This window comes from Bubalus kerabau, chromosome 4 (assembly GCF_029407905.1).
Source record: "Bubalus kerabau isolate K-KA32 ecotype Philippines breed swamp buffalo chromosome 4, PCC_UOA_SB_1v2, whole genome shotgun sequence".
In the NCBI taxonomy this organism is placed as follows: Eukaryota; Metazoa; Chordata; class Mammalia; order Artiodactyla; family Bovidae; genus Bubalus; species Bubalus kerabau.
In genome coordinates, this window is record NC_073627.1 from 122404444 (window position 1) to 122416151 (window position 11708).

At 39.1% G+C, this 11708-nt stretch overlaps 1 long non-coding RNA gene across 1 annotated transcript in view; it reads left to right on the top strand.

The window, feature by feature from the left end:
- LOC129650183 (uncharacterized) overlaps positions 1-9806 on the top strand; it is a 40547-nt gene extending 30741 nt beyond the window's left edge. Inside the window, exon 3 of the long non-coding RNA XR_008713654.1 lies at positions 9217-9806. This is a non-coding gene — a long non-coding RNA (uncharacterized LOC129650183). The remainder of the gene's footprint in view (positions 1-9216) is intronic.
- The last annotated feature ends 1902 nt before the right edge of the window (positions 9807-11708 follow it).

Below are 11708 nucleotides of genomic sequence, written 5' to 3' on the forward strand. Positions count from 1 at the left end.
CGTTGTTATTAATCTTCTGCATTTGAAAATTTTTCAGTTATCTTATGAAACTTTCCCAAATGTTTTAGAAGGTAACTAGAATTGGTATTACAATTCCTGTTTTACTGATGAGGTAAAATTAAGATTCAGGTTGTGTGATTTGTCCAAGGTCACACAGATACCTGGTGACTTACATGGGACTGGTATCTAGACCTTTGAACTTCTAATCTGTTGTGCTTTCCATTCAAGGAGCTATTTCTCTACTATTGCATTCAAATATATTTTATTTAAAAACAAGCACACATACTAGACAAACTCTGCAGGAAGAAACTCTGACTTTGGGTGGAGATGATTCCAGGCAAGCTGGTAGAATAAGGTATCACCCCATGGGCATTTGTCCCTCCCAAAGGAAGCATTTACCAGTGGCTTGAGTAGTGTCATGATCTTCGTTTTCTGAATTGTTGAGCTTTAAGCCAACTTTTTCACTCTCCACTTTCACTTTCATCAAGAGGCTTTTGAGTTCCTCTTCACTTTTCTGCCATAAGGGTGGTGTCATCTGCATATCTGAGATTATTGATATTTCTCCTGGCAATCTTGATTCCAGCTTGTGTTTCTTCCAGTCCAGCGTTTCTCATGATGTACTCTGCATATATGTTAAATAAACAGGGTGACAATATACAGCCTTGACGTACTCCTTTTCCTATTTGGAACCAGTCTGTTGTTCCATGTCCAGTTCTCACTGTTGCTTCCTGACCTGCATACAAATTTCTCAAGAGGCAGATCAGGTGGTCTGGTATTCCCATCTCTTTCAGAATTTTCCACAGTTTATTGTGATCCACACAGTCAAAGGCTTTGGCATAGTCAATAAAGCAGAAATAGATGCTTTTCTGGAACTCTCTTGCTTTCTCCATGATCCAGTGGATGTTGGCAATTTGATCTCTGGTTCCTCTGCCTTTTCTAAAACCAGCTTGAACATCTGGAAGTTCATGGTTCACATATTGCTGACGCCTGGCTTGGAGAATTTGAGCATTACTTTACTAGCGTGTGAGATGAGTGCAATTGTGTGGTAGTTGGACCATTCTTTGGCATTGCCTTTCTTTGGGATTGGAATGAAAACTGACCTTTTCCAGTCCTGTGGCCACTACTGAGTTTTCCAAATTTGGCATCCGGTCCCATCACTTCATGGGAAATAGATGGGGAAACAGTGAAAACTGTGTCAGACTTTATTTTTCTGGGCTCCAAAATCACTGCAGATGGTGACTGCAGCCATGAAAGTAAAAGACGCTTGCTCCTTGGAAGGAAAGTTATGACCAACCTAGATAGCATATTCAAAAGCAGAGACATTACTTTGCCAACAAAGGTTCATCTAGTCAAGGCTATGGTTTTTCCAGTGGTCATGTATGGATGTGAGAGTTGGACTGTGAAGAAGGCTGAGCGCCGAAGAATTGATGCTTTTGAACTGTGGTGTTGGAGAAGACTCTTGAGAGTCCCTTGGACTGCAAGGAGATCCAACCAGTCCATTCTGAAGGAGATCAGCCCTGGGATTTCTTTGGAAGGAATGATGCTGAAGCTGAAACTCCAGTACTTTGGCCACCTCATGCGAAGAGTTGACTCATTGGAAAAGACTCTGATGCTGGGAGGGATTGGGGGCAGGAGGAGAAGGGGACGACAGAGGATGAGGTGGCTGGATGGCATCACTGACTCAATGGACATGAGTCTGAGTGAACTCCGGGAGTTGGTGATGGACAGGGAGGCCTGACATGCTGCGATTCATGGGGTCGCAAAGAGTCGGACACGACTGAGCGACTGATCTGATCTGATCTGATCTGAGTAGTGTCAGTGTTTTCAGCGTGACACTGCAAGCTGAATGGTTGTGGTGAAAGATCAGTCACTAATTCTGATTTTTCTCAATGTGGCCATTTTTGTTCTTTTTGTGCAGTTTGTAGAGAAAATGAGTGGGTCATAATATCAATTCCTTCTTGGATATTTTGGTTGACTTCAAGTATCATTCCTTTTGTAATTAAGTGGAAGAGGGAAAACAGATGGTCACCTTGTCAAATTTTGTTTTCAAGTCAAATACACACAGCCCTGTTTTCTAAGTAGGTTAATTCCCTTTTAATGGGACTGCTTTAAGATAGGGAGTCCCTGGTGGTTTTGCATAGGCTCTAATGAATATGTACATAGTGTCCACCTGTTTGGACAGTGCACTTGGAATACATGTCTTAATTTGTATAGAAGTGCGCCTGTAATCTTTATTGTCTGGAACAGTCATCCTTTAGCTTCTCTGTGCTTTAGTCTCTTCCGGGCTATACCTTTTGTATATATAGCCAGAGCACATGCAGGGAGCCTTGGTATGTATCTGGGCACTGTAAGCTGCCATTCAGCTGGAGATTAAAGGGATAGCAGGAGATTTCTGCAGATGGTCCCACTATCACCTCATTTTGGTTCCTTTTTGGATCTTGAGAAGGATTTTTGCAGAGATGAAAGAACAATGATTACTCAAAACTGGAAACCATCTCTTTCTTTTTTTAAGTTTTATTTTATTGAAGTATAGTCAATTTACAATGTTGTGTTAATTCCTGCATACAGTAAAGTGATTGTTATACATATGTATAGATTCCTTTTCATATTCTTCTCCATTGTGGTTTATCACGGGATAGTGAATATAGTTCCCTGTGTTACAGTAGGGCTTTGTTGTTTGTCCATTCCGTATATAATAGTTTGCATCTGCTAATCCCAGACTCCCATCCATCCTTCCCCCCCAAACCGTTGGCAACTGCAAGTCTGTTCTCTACTCTTCTGACTCTGTTTCTCTTTCGTGGATAAGTTCATTTGTGTCATATTTTAGATTCCACATACAAGTGATATCATACGGTATTTGCTTTTCTGACTGACTTCACCTAGTATGATAATCTTTAGGTCCACCCATGTTGCTGTAATGGCATTATTTCATTCTTTTTTATTGGAAGCCTTCTCAACCCACCTACTTTTAAGAACAATGAGGACCAATTGATTAGGGAGATCTTAGGCCCTTCTCAGATTTATTCTCTATGTTAAGGAAAAAATAGAAAAAAATACCTTCTATTTTAAAAGAATTTTTTTTTGAGATGTATGAAAATGAGAAAATGAGCTGGTGTTCTTGCCTTTGCCAGTCCTAAAGTTCCTCTTTCACACCTTTTTATGTGTCTCCTTGCTTCCTTGGCCTAGTAAAGTTACACTCTTTCAATCCTCCACGTTACACATAACAGAAGTGGACTTCAAGACAAAAAGAAAGCCCTGATTCTGCCTCTGTTTCTAGAAAAGCATGAGATTCTTGTCACTGCTTTTTTGTTAATCAGTGATCTATTCTGCACCTAATGTGTACTTAGAACTGTATTAGAATTTTTCTTCTTGCCTTGAAGCAGAGCACATTGATTTTTAGAACCATCTTTAGTTAAGAATTTAATTTAAAATCCAATATTATTTTTTAAATGGGTGGCATTCCTCTTGGAGTTCTGAAGTCTTCTGCTTTCTGCTTGTGTGTTGATTTGAGGCAAATCTCCTTTTTTTTTTTTTTTGCTTATTTCATTTACCTAGAAGTAAAGGAGACAACTTAAGCTTAGTATTTTCATGAAATTTCTTTTTAATTATTTTGACATTGTGGCTGGTGGTCTGGTTAATTCATAAAGGATTTGTAGTTACTATAAATTATTACTATCTAAAAATATACAGTTTAGAAGGTTAACTGATACTGTGTACGCACATAAAAAATATTCCCGCATACAGCATGAGTGGATTTCAGTTCAGTTCAGTTAAGTCGCTCTGTCATGTCCAACTCTTTGCGACCCCATGAATCGCAGCACGCCAGGCCTCCCTGTCCATCACCAGCTCCCAGAGTTCACTCAGACTCATGTCCATCGAGTCAGTGATGCCATCCAGCCACCTCATCCTCTGTCGTCCCCTTCTCCTCCTGCCCCCAATCCCTCCCAGCATCAGGGTCTTTTCCAATGAGTCAACTCTTCACATGAGGTGGCCAAAGTACTGGAGTTTCAGCTTCAGCATCATTCCTTCCAAAGAAATCCCAGGGCTGATCTCCTTCAGAATGGACTGGTTGGATCTCCTTGCAGTCCAAGGGACTCTCAAGAGTCTTCTCCAACACCACAGTTCAAAAGCATCAATTCTTCGGCGCTCAGCCTTCTTCACAGTCCAACTCTCACATCCATACATGACCACTGGAAAAACCATCGCCTTGACTAGACGGACCTTTGTTGGCAAAGTAATGTCTCCGGTTTTGAATATGCTGTCTAGTTTGGTCATACCTTTCCTTCCAAGGAGTAAGTGTCCTTTAATTTCATGGCTGCAGTCACCATCTGCAGTGATTTTGGAGCCCAAAAAATAAAGTCTGACGCTGTTTCCACTGTTTCCCCATCTATTTCACATGAGTGGATTTAGGCTTAGTTTATTGGAATATCTTTTAAACTAGAGTATTACATACCAACCCCCTAACCCTTATTCCTAAACGTAGGCTAACAAGGGTTCAATAAAAGATATCTATGTAAAAATCCATTTGATGACCAATTTTGTATATCCTGTGAACATATTGTAGAACCTACATAAGTGTAGATGTAAAAGACAAAACCCTGAATTCTACCATTACCAAATAAATGTCATTAGGGCAGTGGCTACCTGGATGCAAATTCGTTGATGTTTAATTAAATTTGTTTTTAATGAATTGATTGGTCAAAAGACAAGTCTGGGTCATGTGAATTTCCCTATGAATGAGGCTACACTGCAAACACAAATGACTTTGTCACTCAGTCTTGTTTTCCTATATGGTTCTTAAGGAGGGTTCCCTTTGCATTATTTAATGTTTTGGGCTTATTTATAATTCTTGGAGGAAATGTTACACAAAAACCACAAGTATTTCAGATTTATCACTGATATCATTGCATTACTCAGTCAGACTGTGCATGAAACCAGGCATGTTTTTGCCATTTAAAGCTTCCAGAGCAAGAGAGAGCAAAACTGTGCATCTTCAAGGTTAAGCAGATGTGGTAAAAGCACATTCACTCACTGTTTGTTTTGCTAAAAAAGAAAAAAAAAATGAAAGCTCAATATGTGTTACAGCTCTCTTTCCCTTTATTTTTCATTAAATTGCGAAAAGTTGATTATTGTTCCAATGATAACTCCTTTTATTTCTTAAAAGAAATTATAAGAACATACTTTTTTTAAGGTCTGAAAACTCAAGAATCCTTAATTTCATGAAATGTATCTTTTATTTTTTTGATTAATGCATTTGTCTGTGTGATATTTGAAGTTTTCCTGGAAATGGCTTTTGATAGTTTTTTTTAGCTAAGCCGATTTCAGATTTATATGTAAAAAAGGCATATTCACGTTCCTTAGAATCATTTCTAAGAGTGACATCTCCTTAAGGATGCTTTACTCACTGTTGGCCTTTGCACGTGACCTTTAATTTATTTTATTTTTTAAAATTTTATTTTATTTTTATATTTTACATAATTGTATTAGTTTTGCCAGATATCAAAATGAATCCACCACAGGTATACATGTGTTCCCCATCCTGAACCCTCCTCCCTCCTCCCTCCCCATACCATCCCTCTGGGTCGTCCCAGTGCACCAGCCCCAAGCATCCAGTATCGTGCATCGAACCTGGACTGGCAACTCATTTCATACATGATATTTTACATGTTTCAATGCCATTCTCCAAAATCTTCCCACCCTCTCCCTCTCTCACAGAGTCCATAAGACTAATCCATACATCAGTGTCTCTTTTGCTGTCTCGTACACAGGGTTATTGTTGCCATCTTTCTAAATTCCATATATATGCGTTAGTATACTGTATTGGTGTTTTTCTTTCTGGCTTACTTCACTCTGTATAATAGGCTCCAGTTTCATCCACCTCATTAGAACTGATTCAAATGTATTCTTTTTAATGGCTGAGTAATACTCCATTGTGTATATGTACCACAGCTTTCTTATCCATTCATCTGCTGATGGGCATCTAGGTTGCTTCCATGTCCTGGCTATTATAAACAGTCCTGCGATGAACATTGGGGTACACATGTCTCTTTCCCTTCTGGTTTCCTCAGGGTGTATGCCCAGCAGTGGGATTTCTGGATCATAAGGCAGTTCTATTTCCAGTTTTTTAAGGAATCTCCACACTGTTCTCCATAGTGGCTGTACTAGTTTGCATTCCCACCAACAGTGGAAGAGGGTTCCCTTTTCTCCACACCCTCTCCAGCATTTATTGCTTGTAGACTTTTGGATCGCAGCCATTCTGACTGGTGTGAAATGGTACCTCATAGTGGTTTTGATTTGCATTTCTCTGATAATGAGTGATGCTGAGCATCTTTTCATGTGTTTGTCCTTTAATTTATAAAATGAGATTTTTGTATACCTTTTTGTTCTGTATTCCATTTTCTTACTTTTTTTTTGGTGGGGGAGATTTGGAGATGGTCACCAGTATTTATTTTTTCCCCTCTTTGCATTTTAAAGATGGAAAAAAAAAACCTGTAGAAACTCCTAGATTATTATGTAGGATAATAATAATGGTATATGGTATTTACATGAAAGAGTGAAAATGAAAGTCGCTCAGTCATGTCCACTCTTTGTGACCCCATGTACTGTAGCCAAACAGGCTCCTCTGTCCATGGGATTCTCCAGGCAAGAATACTGGAGTGGGTTGCCATTCCCTTCTTCAGGGGATCTTCCCAACCCAGGGATCAAACCCAGGTCTCCTGCATTGCAGGCAGATTCTCTACTGTCTGAGTCACCAGGGAAATCCATGAAAGGATGCTATAATATAAATTAAGAATTTAATTCTGATTTCCTTTCAAATGGTTTTGAATCTGGATATAGTCAGAAAAATGCCTAGGAGATCCTCTGGATGGTAAGCTTCATATTCTTTTGCCACCTGGTTTCTAGCATTGATAACTAGATTTCCATTACTTTCACACTTTGCTGCTGCTGCTGCTGCTGCTAAGTCTCTTCAGTCGTGTCTAACTCTGTGCAATCCCAGAGACAGCAGCCCACCAGGCTCCCCCATCACTGGGATTCTCCAGGCAAGAACACTGGAGTGGGTTGCCATTTCCTTCTCCAATGCATGAAAGTGAAAAGTGAAAGTGAAGTCACTCAGTCGTGTCCGACTCCTAGCGACCCCATGGACTGCAGCCTACCAGGCTCCTCCGTCCATGGAATTTGCCAGGCAAGAATACTGGAGAGGGTTGCCATTGCCTTCTCCGACTTTCCCACTTTAGCCTTCCCCTTATCCTCAGAGCCTATCATCCCTCTCTCACCATCCACTTTCCCTCCCCTGACATGGCTGAACATTATTTCACACTCAGTATTGAATACCAGAGTTTGCTATTAAGTTCAATATCTAACTAAACATGAATGATGAGTGAGTCATATCCATCTGAAAGTTAAAACAGGCTATGGGGCCTCCCCTTCCCCACGCCAAGGATTACAACTTGAAATCAACATTTGTGTCCCCTCAGGGAAAATCATTATGGAAGTTTTAGAACTATCTGCACATTCCCTATTTGATTTCAAATGATAATATAATCAATCCAGGAAAGGAAATCATCCTGAAATTTGATATTATGATTAGAAGTGTAATCTAGCTGAAAGAGAAAATGTCTAATTATTAAATTAGAGGAGTCACAATTCCTCAAGCACAGATTCTGAGCACTGCATTTCTAGAGAAAATGGCTACTTTGGATGAAAAGATACAGTTGACACTTTGCCCATCATGTGGTAAGTGCTCAGTAACTGTTGCATTAAAAATTAGAAGTTAGCACACTCCCCAGACCATAGAAAGCTTTTCTAATTTTTCTTTTGCCATTTTAAAACAGCATACTGATTTATTTCCATTACAAAAAGAAAAATTTCCTTCTAAACCTAGCTAAAAATTTAATTGTAGTGGAGGCGTAAGAGAAGAAAAAAAAAAGAGAGAGAGAGGAAAAAAAAGAGGGCTGAGGGGAGGAAGGAAGGGAAAGAGGAAGAAAAGAGAAGGAAGGAAGGAAGTGAAGACAGTCTGCATTCACATTTGCTTGCTGTCCTAAGATTAAGCCCGACCACACAAAAACCCAGAGGAAGCAAGCATCATTTAACATTCAACTTGCAATTCATTCTGTGACTCTATCATTATGCCAGCTCATTTGTCTGCAGTTTAAAATGTGTTATAAAGTAGAAACTTAGAAGTAAAATTCTTTCACTTCCTGATACTAGAGTGAGCGTAGTACATCTGCGTGTTTTGGATCATTTCTAAGCATTTCTCAAAGGTTTGTTCCTCTTTGCCTGAAAGATGGTGGTTTGAACCATTGAAAATGTTTTCATCAAAACTTTATCAGATCATCATTTCTTTTTAAAAATTCCCTATTGATAGATATTACTATTCAAACAGTTTAACATTCATCACCTTGCCCTTTTAATTTTATTTCTAAAATGTCTCTTGATTATGTCCCCTTTTCTCTCTGCCCTAGGCATTGTCTTTATGTCCTGAACGCCTCTCACCAGAGCTGCTCCTGGGTTGGCTTCTGTTCCTATCTTTCCTAATTTAATTATTTCCTTAGACTGTTGCAGGATTATTTCCCCAAGAAATAGGATAAATCAAGAGGGTTTTTTTTCTTCCCCCCAAAAAACCTTTAGTGGCTTTCATTTGCTTACACAATAAAAGATGAACTGCTTCGAGGTCTTTTATCATCTAGCTCCCCCAATACCTTCCCAGCCTCAACTGCTCTTTTCTCCCTCTATGTGTGTGTGTGTGTGTGTGTATTTGTATCAGTGAGTTCCACAAATGCACTGGAAGCTTCCACATTTCTTCATGAAAGGCTTTGCTGACACTAATTCCTCATCCCAAATGTCCTTACTCTGCTTTTACATGGAAAATCCTAGCTTAACTCAAGTATTACCCCTTTATGAAACACTGGGGGGCCTTCTCCAGCTGAAGGTAATTGTTCTTTCCTCTACCTCCCTGTAGTACTTGGATAAATTATTAAATTATTAGATAATTATTAAATAATTAGATAAATTATTAGAGATGAAATAAGTTTTACAGTCCAGTCAAACTTTATTCAGGAATCACCTTGATGTCAGGTGATTTAGTTTCCAATGAAAGAAACATCAAATAAATTTGGGCAAGTAAAAGTTTTTATTGGTTCGTATAACTAAAAATTGAGCCAGCTGAATGCAGTGCCCAGCTAGTGTTCTCATTTTTTGTCTCTGTTTTCATCCCAGTGATTTCAGACTTCAGCAGACCCTTCACTCCGAACGATAGGAAAGTGGTTCTCAGAAGTGCTAGATTTACATGATATTTTTAGCTCTTAATCTCAGAAGAAGAGAAACCCTCTTCCACAGCACCAATATCATCCTTTTTCTCCCTGGGAGGATTGTTCCAGTTTGCATCATTTGTCACTGTTTCTGGGAAGCTGGGCTCTCTGACTGGTCAGTCTAAGTCACGTGCTCCTCCTTGTGAAGGAGGGAAAGCCCTGTGATGGGCAGATGCACCAGAATATTGTAGAATGAGAAAGAAGCTGTCTCTGAGAGGAAAGTGATTTTTATTACATCCTCTATTGAGTATTTTAATTTTTCCCATTGTTGTAACTCACTGTTGAAGTGTATCTTACCCTTTTAATGCTAAGCTTCTCCAGGACAAGTATCAACACGCATTCAATAAATGTTAGCTAAGTGAAGGACTTATCAGCAGATAAAAAATGAAATGGCACCCAAAGTTACCATTTTAATGGACTGAAGATTCTTTTTTTAACCTTTTCAAAGCCTTATTAGTGAGACTTGATATTTTCCAGTGATTAAGGGAGATTGGAGTTTACAGAAAATAGATGAGAGGATTAATATTTAAGATACACCAAGTTCATATAAAATATTGGATCCCAAACACTTCTAGTTATAATTTGGCTATCAGAAACCAGTTAAATTAAAATGTTTTGAAGTAAAAAAAATGCTTTTAGTAGAGAAAATTTTGATATAGTTTATTACCATCACAGAAACAATTCTACTTAAAACCTGCATTTCTAATCTCTCACAGTTAGACCGTTTTGTTTTGTACTCTTAGAAAGTATGAGGTCTTGCCAACTAGTGTTTTAAGATATTCAAAATGGAAAGTTAAAGACTAGTTCCTCATTTCTCTTCTTAGTAACTTTAAATAATCTAGGAAAATGACCCTGTTTTGCATTTTTTTGCTCTAAATAGTCTAAGTGCTTTATTTAAACTGGTTATCTCATTAGCATGATGCTACACAAGAGAGTTGATCACACTTGGCCACAGTACAGGCAGTACTATGTTGTGAACACCGAATCTATATTGTTTCCTTCAGTGAGCTTTTAATAATTTCTAAGCTTGTTTTCATCAAACCTGTGCTCTAGAGTTTGTTTGGTACAGAGGTTAATTAAGCATTCTGGATTTGGAACCTGATATGAAATCTAACTCTGCCAGTACACTAGTTATCTCTGGATATCCTTAGACAAGCCCTGGATTTTTTACGCATCTGTAAAGTGGGGTTAGTACTCTCTAGCTCAGAGAATTTTGAGTTAAAGGAGATAATGTGATATTGTGTATGGAGTATCTGGGATATTATAAAGGCTCAGTGTAATTTATGGACTATTGTTACAATAACTGTTACTGTACTTCAACTGGTACCTATTGCTTTAGAGAGGAGGAGATCAAACCCAGTCAGGCCTAAAGGAAATCAACCCTGAATACTCACTGGAAGGACTGATGCTGAAGGTCCTTCCTAACTTTGATACTTTGGCTACCTTTGTGACAAGCTGATTCATAGGTAAAAAACCCTAATGCTGGGAAAGACTGAAGGCAAAAGATGAAGGGGGCAGCAGAGGATGAGATGATTAAAGAGCATCACCAACTCAATGGACATGAAATTGAGCAAACTCCAGGAAACAGTGGAGGATGGAGGAGCCTGGCGTATTGCGGTCTATGAGGTCACAATGAGTTGGACATGATTTAGAGACTGAACAACAACAAAGCTGGAAATCACTGGGGAAGGAACATTTGAGCAGTTGTATTAAAAGTACTCCTGCTTAGAATGGAAGATGTGGAAATTAAAAGACAGGACAGTGTCCTTATTTCATCACTGCTAAGATGTCCTGCTTTCAGTCCTTCATGGACTGACGCCTCTACTGCTTGATACTCCCTGCTCTTCACCCCAGTCTCCAGCTCTCCTCTTTCTCAACTGCAGCTACCAACATGTTATGACAAAAGACCCCTCCTCCATGGATGGACCCTGAGGACCATAAGGTCAGACCCAGGGTGACTTTTCACCTCTCTCAAGATAAAAAATATCTTGCTCCATTTGAGATTAAATTTAATCTTTTTGCCAAATGTGAAGCTGCTAGACTCCAGTTTCTTAAATATAAAAGATGTGAGATGAAGCAAGGCATAGCATACAGGGAGATCTAACCAGACATCCCAGAGTCCCAGTGAGACCACAAGTCACAGAGCTTCATTATGACAAGAGTAATGGTAGTAATAGACCCACAGTAGCTTACTTAACCTTCCCTGGCCACGATTCCGGACTGAACACACCGTCTGCTGTAAAGAGCATCTCTGCTTGATATGTGCACGCAGCAGGTGCTCATTCTTACACCGTTTCCCACCCACTGTTGTTTTTTGTTTATAGTAATTTTCAAAACATTTTATTTTGCAAAGATTTTAACCTTATAGGAGTGTGGCAATTTTGGTTAAGAGAATTGTAT